Genomic DNA, 13,220 nt, shown 5'->3' on the forward strand with positions numbered 1-13,220 from the left:
GCAGGCTGGAGGCGCCCAGCGCCGCGGACACGCACAGGATCCCCCACGCCACGGACGCCAGCCCCATGGCTCTGCGCGCCTCCCGCGGCGCCGGGGCTGGGCTGGAGCCGCGCTCCGCCTCCCGCTGTCACGGGACCGGCTGCTGCGCCCGGGCGGGCCCGTCCTGGAGCTGCCTTGGGGGAGAGCAGGTCTCTCCCCGCGGCCCCTTGTCGGGAGCCCCCGGGGAACCGGGGCAGGAAGGGACGCAGGGGTCGTCTACAGCAGTGGGCTCCAAAGCGGGGTGCGGGAAGAAAATATTAGAACTTGTGGTTATGTAGATAGTGGTGCACGATCAAAAAAGTTTGGAGACCACTGTTCGGTAGGGTGGCCATCATAGTGGACAGTCGGGTTGTCCTCTGTCCTATATGAATATGAAACCTGATGCCTTTATGTCCTTGGCAAGTGAGGCTTCAAGTGAGAGAGAAATGGGGGGGGGGGAATTCTTTCTTCAAGAGAAAAATAGTGGACATAAAGGCATCGGGTTTTGTATCGAGAGAGGGCAGAATAGCAGAAACCTGCAAACCTAGAAACTATTAAGTCTCTCACATACTGTGGTATAATTCACCCCTAGAAACCTGCAATCTGGTCTGTTTGCAGACCTGCGGTCAACCTGGACACTGCAGAGACATCTCTAGCAGCTTCAGGCCCCACTGTTGAAAGTCCTGAGGCTCCTAGATGTGGGCTCGAGGCTGGGCGCGGTTTCCCCAAGGTCTGGGGATCAGGCCTAAGGTGAAGCAAGGCTGGTGTGGATTTGCTGTCTTGCACCTCTCCTGAGCGGCGAGAGGGGTTAGCCACATCGGCCTGCAGTCAGGCTGAAGACAGGGGAGAGATGCGCCTTCAGGTGCAGACAAGTAACTCTTTGAATGTTTTACGTACCCTCTCAACCCCAAGCATCTAGGCGCATAGGCCACTTTATATGAACATCTTAATAGCACACCGGGAATATCAAATATTGTTTTGAGCTGGTCCTCCTTGGACCAGTTCAATGCTACATGTGCCTAGCATCTGCTCTGTCCTCCAGGCATCTCAGCACCGCTTCTCATGCCTCCAAACTAATGCAAGGCAATGGGGCTGCTTTGGGATGTAATGTAGCCAGGATTCTACTGTCCAAAGATCTGGTATCTGCAGAGATGGAGAAGCAGAAATTTTCACTTCCCTGTTAGGGACCCTCATTTTGGGTAAGGGGTAGTCAGGTTCTGGAGAAGGTGGTCTTTGTAGCCTCCTGGTGATGGTGTGCCCATAACAGTAAACACCTGTCAATCGCTGGGTGGTTGTGGGGGGAAACAGAGCCAATGCACAGTGGGCACTTAACAGAACAGACTGGCTGTCAATTCCCTGCTCCCACAGCACCAGGAAACCCCTTTTCTTCTGTCCCCTCCTGAGGGCTCTTGGGGAAATTCAAGCCTTCCAGGGGTTAGAGCTTAGATGGTTTGAGTACTCAACCAACCTCCACCTCTCTCCGTTGGGGAGGAGGCTCTTCTCAGCTAGACTGGCTGACCTGCTCCACTGGGCTTTAAACTAAGACTGCCGGGGAATGGGAGGGGACTACTGCTGCTGCTGGCCCACCGAGTGACCCTTGCAAAGCCAGCAGGCCAAGGCACATAAAGGATCCCACCCAAGCCCCGGACCTGCAACAAAATGTAGGCAAGGCAAGGGCCCCTAAGGGGACATTTGAGTGTCTATACACAAATGCCAGGAGCCTGGGGAATAAACAGGAGGAAATTGTTCTTCTGCTAAATGCAAATAACTACAATGTCATTGGGATAACAGAGACCTGGTGGGACTCCAGCCATGACTGGACCACGGGTATAGACGGCTGTACCCTGTAAGGAGGGATTGTGGATAAAAGGGGCAGGGGCCTATGTCAAGGAAAGCTTTGCGTCCCTGCAAGCCGACACTGGCACCCACGGTGGATGACTTGAGACCCTCTGGGTTAAAATCCATGGGGAACATGGCACAGGGGATACTATGGTGGGGGTCTACTACAGACCCCCTACCCTGAGTCAGGACCTTGACCAGGAGTTCACCAGGGAATTGACTGAGACTGTAAGTCATGGGAGACTTTAACTACCCAGACATCTCGTGGGAGGAGTGCTCGGCCAAATCCGAGCGGTCGCAAAGCTTTCTCTCGTGTGGACGACTTCTATCTGACACAGGAAGTCTACAGGCCAACAAGAGGTAAACCGCTGCTCGACCTCAGACTGGCAACTGGGAATGACCTAATCAGCAACCTAACAATCAAAGGGAAGCTGGGTGACAGTGATCATGAACTGATCACCTTCACCATCTGCCTTAAAGCTGGCAAGTCAGTAATACCGAAGTCCTCGACTTCAGGAAAGCTGACTTTGACAAGCTAACGAGGCTTGTCAGAGAGGCCCTAAAAGGCCACAACCCAATGGAGAGGGGAGTCCAGGATGAGTGGATGCTCCTCAAGGGAGCAATCCTGGATGCGCAAGCAAAGTCCATCCTGTCTCAGAGAAAAGGCAGGGAACTGGCTCTCCAGGGAACTGGTGGACCTCCTGTGTCTTAAAAGGAAGACCTACAAAGGATGGAGGACTAGAACCACCACCAAGGAGGAATACTCTGCTTTAGTCCAGACTTGCAGAGAACAAATCAGGAAAGCCAAGGCTGCGATAGAACTCCAGCTAGCTACAAATATCAAGGACAATAAAAAGTCCTTTTTTAGATATGTGGGGAGCCGGAGGAAAAGCAAGGGCAACACTGGACCCCTGCTGAACCAGATGGGGCAACTGATGCCCCAAAAGAAGTGAACTTGCTAAATGGGTACTTCGCGTTAGTTTTTCACCAGTTCTATGGGATGGCCCTGCCCACTATGGGTCAGGGAGGCCTGGAAGAAAGAGATTCCTTGCCCTCCATTGAAGCTGACCTTGTGAAGGAACACCTTGACAGGCTGGACACCTTCAAGTCAGCTGGCCCTGATGGGTTACACCCAAGGGTACTCAGGGAGCTGATCTGGTGGCCACCTATACATTTATCAGGGGTGTTCATTAGGATCTGGGTGAACGTCTGTTCACCAGAACCCCCCAAGAGATGACAAGATCTAACGGTCACAAACTCCACTGTGACCAATTCAGGCTGGATGTAAGAAAGAACTTCTTTACTGTCTAAGCCCCTAAGGTTTGGAATAGACTGCCGCTGGAGGTGGTTCAAGCATCCACTTTGAATGACTTCAAGACACATTTGGATGCTTATGTTGCTGGGATCCTATGATCCCCACTGACTTCCTGCCCCCAGGGCAGGGGGCTGGACGATGATCCTCTGGGGTCCCTTCCATTCTCATTCATGAGAGGACCCTCTTGTTTTTGGTTTTCTGTTAAAAAAAAGTATCTAAGCTTTCTTTTTTAAAGCAGAATTATAATCCTTGCTCTTGAAATGCCTTGAAAATGTCATTGACTGCTAAGATTAAAAAGACATGCAGGTGTATACTTGTGCAGTAGTAGGAGGACAGTGTGTTCTAAAGAGTCCAACACCCCCATGCCTTAGGTCAAATTAGCTAATTTGGGTTAAGGTGTATCCTAAAGAACCATGCTAAGCATTGGGGTATGATAATCATGGACAAAAATCAGATGAGAGGGGATTTCAAAATAATTGTTTTGTCACCTGCCCCAAACTGTTAACGCTGGATAAAATGTAGTAGCCCCTCTGAATGCAGCCACTTGCTATGCATTCATCAGCAGCTGGAAAGGGAGCTCTCTTCTGTCCCTTCCTCCCTCTGACATTTCTAAGTGGGCATTGAGCATTCACAGCATAGTTCCTGAGCCCCATTCTGCAGTTAGCCCCTCCTGAAGTGCACAAGGAGATGGAGAGGAAGCGGGGCCTTATTGCCGAGTAGAATTCTGTAGTCTTTACAGGCTGATCAACATGGGAAGTTAGTGCAGGTGTGAATTTACTGTGTATGGTTACCATATTTCCAGGTCCAAAAAAGAGGACACCTGTGGGGGGGGGCGGGGGCGGAATATGATGGTGGAGGGTAGTGACATACCAGTGCCCTGCCCCTTCTGTTGCCCCTCACTGACAAGCCACACACCCCCAATCCTGCCAGTGCCCCTCACTCCCAAACAGCAGTACCCTGCCCCCCACCCCTTGCTGCAGCCCTTCACTACCAACCCGCAGCCCCCTGGCACTGCCAGTGCCCTGCACACTCAACCCACAGCCCCCGTCCTGTCCTCTGTGCCCCTCACCCCTGAGCCACAGCCCCTGCCCCACTCCCAGCCCTGGCGGTGCCCCTCACTCCCAACCTGCAGCCCCTGCCCCGCCTGTGCCCCTCACTCTGGACCCACAGCCTCCGTCCCCCCGGCCCTGCTGGTGCCTCTGCCTCCCCAGCTCTCCGACCAAGCAGCTCCCACGCCGCGCGCGCGCCCGCTCCCTCTCCCAATTTACCTGGCTTGGTAGAGCCTGCACCGGGAGCACGTGACCCCCGACAGCCAATCACCTTGCCTGAAGCAGCCAGCCCCAGACTGCAGAAATCCCGGACGTTTGCTGTTATTTTAAAAACCTGCCTAGATGCAGCGCAGGGATCCAGAAAAGAGGATATATCCGGGAGAACTCAGACGCATGGTACCCCCATCTACGTTGTCCAAGCTTTTCACATGGAGACTTCAGCAGGCACTAAGAGTTTGTCTGCAAAGGGACACTCAGGAAAATCAGTCCAAATGAACTATAGGTGTAAATGTAAAGTGGACCAGTGAAACCCCCTGCTTAAATCCTCTTGTTGCTTCTGGAAAGGAAGGTGCGGTTACTTTTTCAGCTGCATTTGACCTGTCATCAGCCTGGCTTCCGTGCAAACAAGCAGCTTCAATTAGGGTCTTCGCACCGGCTCCTGATCTAATTTCTCCTACCTTACCTTAAGCTGCACAAAAGGGAGAACAAGAGAAGTGAAGAACAAGGAGAAGGTCAAGGATAATGGGATTGAGTACTTGTTTCAGGTAGGACTTTTCTTGGAACGGTTTCACTCTTTGGTGTTGATTCATGGCTTGTAAATGATCATTGCCAGAGTTAAGATTCAGGAGATCAAAAGTGGCTACAGCGCTACAAGATGAGGGAGTGTTTTTCTGGAGATTTGTGCAGAGCTTGGCCCAGAGTTGCAGATGCAGGGCACTAATAGAATAATTGCTTATCCATTCAGAAGCATGTAGTCATTGCCATCTGGACACTCACAACTTGGACTGCTGTTGGTCTGTACCCAATTGATTTGATGAAAGCAGCTTGACTTGTAATGGAAGTGTTTGCTGCTATTAATATGGTACTGCCTGTCCCTGTTGTAAGGCTTAACAGTCCTCAGGAAGTTATCAATGGTACTGCATGCATAGGATTTTCCAAATGCAAGGGTGGGCATAATACAGCCTGTGGGCTAGATCCAGCCTGCCAACTGACTGGATCCAGCCCACAGATGCCCCCATGGCATTCTGCATGGGACTGAACTTCACTAGCTCCTTCCAGGGCAGCCCACACATCGCTCTCTGCAAGGACAGCCATGGATTACACCACCCGGACAAGCTTTGCTGCACACCCTCCCACTCCTTCCACTTACCGCCAGCTGGCTCCTGGGACCTAGCTCCCAGGCAGCCTCCTTCCACACGTATGCACATGCCCTCCCCCCCCCGGCAGGACACACAGGGAGCAGATTGAAGCTGGGCCCCAACCCTGAGCTCTCACTACCCCATGACCTAGACCAGTGGTCCCCAAACTTTTTTGATCATGTACCCCTATCAGTAAAAAATTTTCGAGCACGCACCCTCAATATGTGTATATTTATATAAATATAAATAGAAGTTCTAATATTTTCTTCCTGCACCCCAATGGATCATCTTGCATACCCCCTGGGGTATGCACACCCCACTTTGGAGACCAGTGACCTAGACTCGCCCTCCCCTCCCGCTCCAGAGGATTGCTTACCTGCCCAAAGCCCCATAGGGAGTTTTGGTGAGTTGTTGGGCAGGTGGATACTGACCCAGCCCACGACAGCTCGTCAAAACCCCATATGTGGCTCCCTGGCCCAAATAATAGGTTCTTCTCCATTGTGTTCCATGACCTCACTGATCACTACAGTGAATTTACCAATGTGAACATGGAGTGGCCTAGAAAAGTTGTGATGCTAGAATTTTCAGGAACTCTTGCTTGTTTTCTCTAATGAAAAAAGTGTTTTGCTAAAACTGGAGGACTTTGCCCTCTGCTATACTAGCTGATGGAGTTTTGGATCATAGCACAGAACTGTTCAACTACAACTGAAACAGCTGCAGTAGAGCATACCTTTGAGAGGTGGAAGAGCAGATGGTTGTTTCAAGCTTTCCCTTACAAACTTAAACCAAGTAATGCCTGCCTCTAAATCAAACAGCCTGATGTCAGCTGCAGAACATGTGTGTGAAAGGGAGAGGGAGCAAGATATGCGAAGTGTAGGTTCAGAAACTTTCAGGACACTTGGAAGAAGCCAGGAGATGCCTTCTTCTAAATCAGTGATTCTCAACCAGGGTGCTGTGGCTGTCTGTTGTGCCATGAGATCCTTTCAAAGGTGCTGTCGGGTGTCACATAATGTTAGTACTGTTAGGTGAGCAAACATGATTCACAAGATAAACCTAGAAAGATTTCAACTCTGAGTCCTTAGTGTTAAAAATTTTCTGGCCTGTTGTGGTCTTCATGAGTTCTTTGGTTCTTTGCAGAATTGCTTTATTTTTTTTAGTAGTAAAAAATGATTGTAAACTAAGATTTAGTGTTTTCCAAAAGGTGCCTCAAATCTATTAAGGATGGCTGTGAGTCTGAACAAGTTGAGAACCACTGTCCTAAACAGCAGTCTCTAGAGGCCTGTTGTCAGGGATGCCTTGGCATCTATTTTGAGGAAAGGGAAGCATGTTAGGGGAAGAATGCAACTAAAACTCTTTCTTCTCATGGTCATGTTGGATAAATTGACTTTGCATCATAGCTGGTGAAATTTTATAGTTTCAGTTGCAAAGTTGACCTAATGTCAGTCTGCACTGTTGCTGAATGCAGCTGTCTAGATTCTTTCTGGTATCTTTTTCTAATATGCTTGTAAACTGTGCCAGCTTCTAGCATTTTGCCTGAAAGACTTGCTCTTCCTTCTGCTCCTCCCTCCCTTCCCACTACTTCTTGCAATGGACAGGTTGGTGAATACTATGTGCTTTGCCACAAGAAACTTTAAATACAAACATGCATCCAAATATGGATTTCTAGACCACTTTTTAAAAGAACCCCAACTTATTTATTATAACTATGCTACTCTCCCTTCTGATTATCCCCAAAAGCTTTTAAATGAAAGTTGTTAAGCTTTAGACCCAGTTACTAGTTCAACTATAGCCTCTATTGCCTTTCTTGTCTCATGGTCCCTGAACAGTTTTAGTTGCATTCTTCCCCTAACATGCTTTGAACTGCTTGTCTTGGTTCATGGGGCTGCAGTCTGTTGAGCTGTGTGAACAAGTCCAAAGTTCAGTGAGCTGTTAGTGCTGTTTTGCAATGTGTTTGAAGCACATTGGGTGTTAACAATATTTGTGCCTGGATAATAGGACTGTGCAGTGTCTCCTACCTGGATTTTACTTACTGCTGCAATACCTTTTGTCATTTGTACATAAAAATACCATTTGAGACTTTTACTGATGAACAGGGATCTGGGTTTTCTGTTTTCCACAGAAAAACAGAGTAAAATGTGGATTTCTCCCATTACCAGAGTAAAACTCAGATTTGGCAGTTTTGCAATGAGCCCTCTGCAGGCTGGCAGAGTTCCAGCCTGCAAGGGGCTGGGAGGGGAGTGGGTGGGCATGTGTATGGCTGCCAGGGGGAGCCTGGAGAGCAGCTCCCTCAGGAAAGTGGCAGGGAGGATTGAGGCCCCCATAGGGAGGGAGGGAGGGGGTTGGGCAGGCCTGGGGCTGGGGCTGCTGTCCAGCCATACAGTGTGTGAGGCTTGGGGCTTGGGTCCTGGGGCCACAATGCATGGCTGCACGGCCCCAGCAGGGAGCAGGACAAGGCTGTGGGCAGCTCATTGGGGGTGGGGGCTGGTTCCCCACCACTGTGCACACTCCTGGGTAGTGGGGGGATCCATGCTCTCCAGATTTGTGCAAAGGGGGGGGGCAGGAATGGGCTGCAGGCTTGGGCTCCCATCCTGCTGCCCTACCCTGGGGCCTCCACAGCCTGGCAGGTGTGACCCAGTGCTGTGAGCTCCACACTTTCCTGGTGATGCATCCCTTGCGTGCACAGCAGCAGCCAGAGTAGCAGCATGAGGTTGTGCCCCTCACTGAGCTCTGCACTGCTTTGCTGACGTGTCCCCCACTGTGCAGGACAGCAGAGTGCTGAGTCACATCCACAGGGCTGCAGAGGCCCCGGGGGGGGCACAGGTCAGAAAGGTAGGAGTCCAAGCCCCGTGCATAGATCTGGGCGGCACAGGTTTCTCTTGTCCCCCCGGGGGGGCACCCAGCGGTGGGGAGCTGCCCCACCCCCTGCCTGAGCCTGCAGCAGGGTGGGAGCAAGGCTCCACTCTGCTGCAGCAGCCGCTGCCTCCTGCCAGGGTCAGGGGGCTGCAGACCCAGGTCCCTGGTCCCATAGCCCTGGCAGCTGGGGTCCCCCTCTAGTAAGGGTCAGGGAGCAGGTGCTGTGGGTGGGAGGTGAGGGGGACAAGCAGTGCCAGGGTACTGTGGGGGGGAAGTGAGGGGGATAATAAAGGGCTGGGGGGCTGTGGGTAAGGAGTGCCCACCATTAGGGCCCGGAGGGCTGTGGAGGAGAAGGGAGTGAGGGGCACCAGCAGGGCCAGGGAGCTGTGGGGGCCTTTAATTTTAATCACAGATTTTGTGGGGTTTATTAGAGAATTTGCAATTTTTTATTACGGAACTTGCAATTTTTTTTCTCAGAGATTTGCATTTGAATTTTTTTTTTAATTGGGGGAAAACCAGGATCCCTGCTGATAAAAGTATCTTTCAAGAATTTGTACTGATTAAAACATGTCTTGCTAATAACATATGCACCAAAGAGCAGAATTAAATGGTTGCTGAATCAAAATGCTCTGTGCACCTGATGATCTAACTATGGAATGCTAAAGTTCAAATACAGTCATGTGAAAAAGATACTGTTTTTTATTTGACACACCTGGCACTTGAATGTGCTCTGCACTGGGACTGGAGGGATAGCTGTTAAATAAGCCAGATGGAATAGAGTCACCTTTTTGAGTCCATGGCAGGGTGGTATACCTTGCATAGGTGACAGGGTGCAGAAAGTGGGAAACAACAGGAGAGTTGTACCTGGTAAATTGGCCATTGCAAGTGTAGATGCAGTTTTAAGCGCGTGGAGCAAGACTAACTTAAAGGAAGGAGGAGCAGGTCTTAAAAAGTGAACTAGCTCATATCCACCTGCAAAAGCAGCATGTTGGGCCATGAGAAAAAATATCAGCTATATATGACAGCATACAATACCAATAACATCTAATAAGAGTTACTACACTTTCATTTATAAAGTGTACTTATCTCCCTTGCAGTACTGCTGGCAGTCTCCTTTGGGGGACAGGGAAGACAGGCCAGGTATCCAAGTTGCGTTCTGTGTTACTCTGGGGTCACAATGAATGGTTGTCATCTCCCTGATTAAACCATCCTATACCATCAGTTTCCATCCACTGGCACTTCAGGAGTCAGCCTATCCAGCATACTGTTGTAGCCCTAAAGCATACCTCCTCATCCAACTTCTAAGTCAGTGATTCTCAACCAGGGTGCCAGGGCATCCTGGGTTGCCATGAGATCCTTTGAAGGGTGCAAGGAAGTGTGAGGAGATAAAGAATGTGTGAAGAGATAAGCAAATATGGGTAGGCTCAGGCTCTCCATGCCTGACCACTCCTCACCACTTTTGTCTGGCCCTTCTGCAAGGAGGTAAGCACTATAATAAAGTAGGTTTTGCAGTAGGATGCTACTTAATTCACAAAAATTATGGGGCAGCTGCCTTGAGCCTGACAAGGGGTGCTTTGAGTTTATAAAAGTTGAGAACCACTGTTCTCAATGAAGCTCTGCTGATGTCATGGATTGCTTCTGGAGAGAGGCAAAAACACAGAATGTCTTGGAGGCTACACATCAAAGCGTAAACTGCCTAATTGAGTCAGGGTGGAAAACGGGAAGAGGACTGTTAGAACATGTCGAACACAGGCATGACCGTATGAACATTACCATGATTCAGCTTAGTCAGAGATGATTCTAGCATCAGTAAAAAAACCAAACCCCGCCCCCCCAAAACCCCCCCCACAGTAACTTGCCCATTACATCACATATATATTATATGTGTTGTGTGAACAAACCTTCCTATGTCAGTGCCTTCCAGTTTACAGTGGAATAAACCACCCATGTATACAGCCCTCAAGACAGAGAATTTCCATGGGAGCCCTGTGCTAGCATTGAATGTGAATGAGATTGGACCAGTTAGATCTACATAGGTACCTGAGTACACCTAATTATTAAGGGGGTTTGTCAATTTCATTTTTAAGCTCAGAAGAAGGTACAAAAATGCTTTAATCATCAGTCACATCTCAGCCAGTAGGTGGTGCCATACCATCACTAACAATATTTCTGTTAAGTCCTTGTGGTAAAGCCATCTAAAACAACATTATTCTGTAGTGAAATACTCAAGAAGTCTTGACTGCCTCCTTTATTAACTAATTTAAAATAATTATTTCATTAAGGGTTGTAGTATGATTTTTCCATTGTTTCCTCATGTTCTTGTATACTTCTTTGCATCACAGATTTATTTGACTGTAAGAAACCAGAGCAAACAAGCTACTTATGCCATAGATTATTGGTGTTTTGAGTAGTAAAACAGTTTCCTCGCTGCATATTATGATAAGATGGTATGTAATACAAATATGTAATTGGCAGCAACTTACAAGTTGGGAGCAGACCAGTGGAAGTATCTCATGATCCCTAACTTGTATAACAAAGGAAGGTATAATTAGTGTTTTCCTTCACTGAAATGATTACACAGTTAACATTGCAAAAGCAAGAAAAATAATCCTTAGCCTGTGAATGGATTTTACTTAATTTCTGTTTCCATCTTTTACATCCTTGGCAGATAATACATTTTAGATTGTATTCAGTCACCAGGTCTTTAGAGAACTTCTGATATTTTATCTCTACTAGTGAATTTATGGCCCTGGTATCCTAAGGAACACAAATGTTTGTTTAGTCTGGTACATCACAAGGATAGGTCTAGTTCTTTGTGCAGACATGGTCTGATCTGATGCAATTCCAGTGCAGTAAGGGCAGGTAAGACCAGATGCAGACAGAGACAAGAACTGGGAGCAGACTGAACAGGGTGGTCTGAGCACAAAGCTAGACCTGGGGAGAAGACTAACTGAAAGGTGTATCAAAAATACAGAATGTGGGCCTGCCCGTCCGCTGCACCCCACTAACCTACCACTTAATTCAGGATTTCTGGTTGCTGCAGGTAACTAAAATCAGCAGCAGTCAACAACTAGAAAATGGGGAATGAGCAGTGGCAGTGTTTGCCTCCTGGGTTCCAGAGGCATGTTGATGCAGCAGCGCTGGTGGGAGCTGATGCCACTGCTGCTCTCTCTGCTGCCAAATTTGGGTTGTCTGACCTAAAAGAAACCCAGACCCAGCCTGTGAAAAGGCTCCAGAGTCAGAGCCAGATCCAGAGTCTGACACAGTATACTATACTGCAGGTGCAGTAGAAATTTCTCCTTAAATTTTGTAGGAAATTAGTGCTAAAAGCTCAGATTCAGTAAAGCACTGAGGATCATAAGAAAGTAGAATGGGAAAAGATCTCACAAGGTCATCTAGTCTAGCCTCCTGTTCCAGGCAAGATCATCTCTGACTAAACCATTCCAGCCAAGTGTCTGTCTTAACGTGCTCTTGGGCTAGGGACAGACATTACACTCTTTAAGGCTAGAGACAGAAGCTACACATAAACCAGTTTAAGTGATCAGAAACTGGTTTAAACTTGTAACAGAACAAAAGTTCAGTGTATCTAAACCAGTTTCAAAATGGTTGAAACTAGTTTAAGATAAGTCTGATACTACATTCAACCAGGTTTAAGTGAATGAAGTCAGACTGGTTTATGGAACTTCTGTCCCAGATCCTGTCCTAGTTCAAGTTAAATCACAGCCCCCCAGCATCCCAGGTTGCTCTTTAGCCCTGAGCTGGGCAGTGCTGCCTACTCGAGCAGAGCAGGGCTGGCCCCAGCCCTCTGCTTTCTAACAGGAGCAGTGACAGCTGGCTGACAAGGGGTGGGGGTGGGAAACCCTGCTGGGGATGCAGCCCAGTCTGCCTCTTGGGGGCGGAGCAGCCCCTGCCGGTCTTTTCCCCACAGGAGTGAAGGGGGTAGAGGCGTGGGACAGCAGGCTCAGGTGGAGGGGAGGGAAAGGGGATGAAGCCCCACTTCCTTCCCTCTCCCACTGGCATGGGACCCCAGCTGGGGTCTGCCCAGCTTTCCCCCCGTGCTGGTTCATGGCTCGAGTGGTGGGGGCAGACAGTAACTCAGGCAGCACCTCAGCTGAGGGGGGGGTGGGAGGCGGATTAAACCCCCCTGCCTCCCCTCTTCCACCAGCATGGGGCCTCAATATGGGTGCCAGTGGGAGAGGGGAGGCAGGGGGTTTAATCTACCTCCCTCCTCCCCTTCGCTTGAGGCGCTGCTTGGGCTGCAGGTTGGCCACACCCTCTGCCACTCCAGTACAAACCTAGCAAGAGCTGCTTCCCCCTTCCCCCTCCAGGCACACCCTGTCTGGGGTCCCTGCAGGCCGGGGTGGGATTTAAACCCCTCCTCAATCATATTCAGCAGCCTGCTGGGGCCTGACCATGCCCCTCCTCAATGCCCCTCCTCAGCTCCACTTCCCTGCAGCCTTCTGGCCACTGCTGAAGGGAAGGGAGGGCTCACTCTAGTGCCCCCCCAGCTTCTAGCTTGAGCCATTGCATGTGGCTGCATTTCTGGAATCAAACGTGAATGTGTATTCACTTGCTTCTTGGTTCAGTCTTTGCAAGTTAAACTAGCCTGCAAGGATTGAATTGTTAGAAATATTATTAAAAATGCATTATCAATAGCAGATTTAGAAAAACACAGCTGCTTAGCTCTCCTTGTCTCCTTGGTGGGAGAAGGGGGGTTTGGAAATTGAAGGAAAAAAAACTACTAAGGGCTCTTTGTACTAAGGTATCACTCTCTCTTTGTTCTGCAAA

Source organism: Crocodylus porosus, unplaced genomic scaffold, assembly GCF_001723895.1.
Source record: "Crocodylus porosus isolate Cpor-Errol unplaced genomic scaffold, CroPor_comp1, whole genome shotgun sequence".
NCBI lineage: Eukaryota > Metazoa > Chordata > Crocodylia > Crocodylidae > Crocodylus > Crocodylus porosus.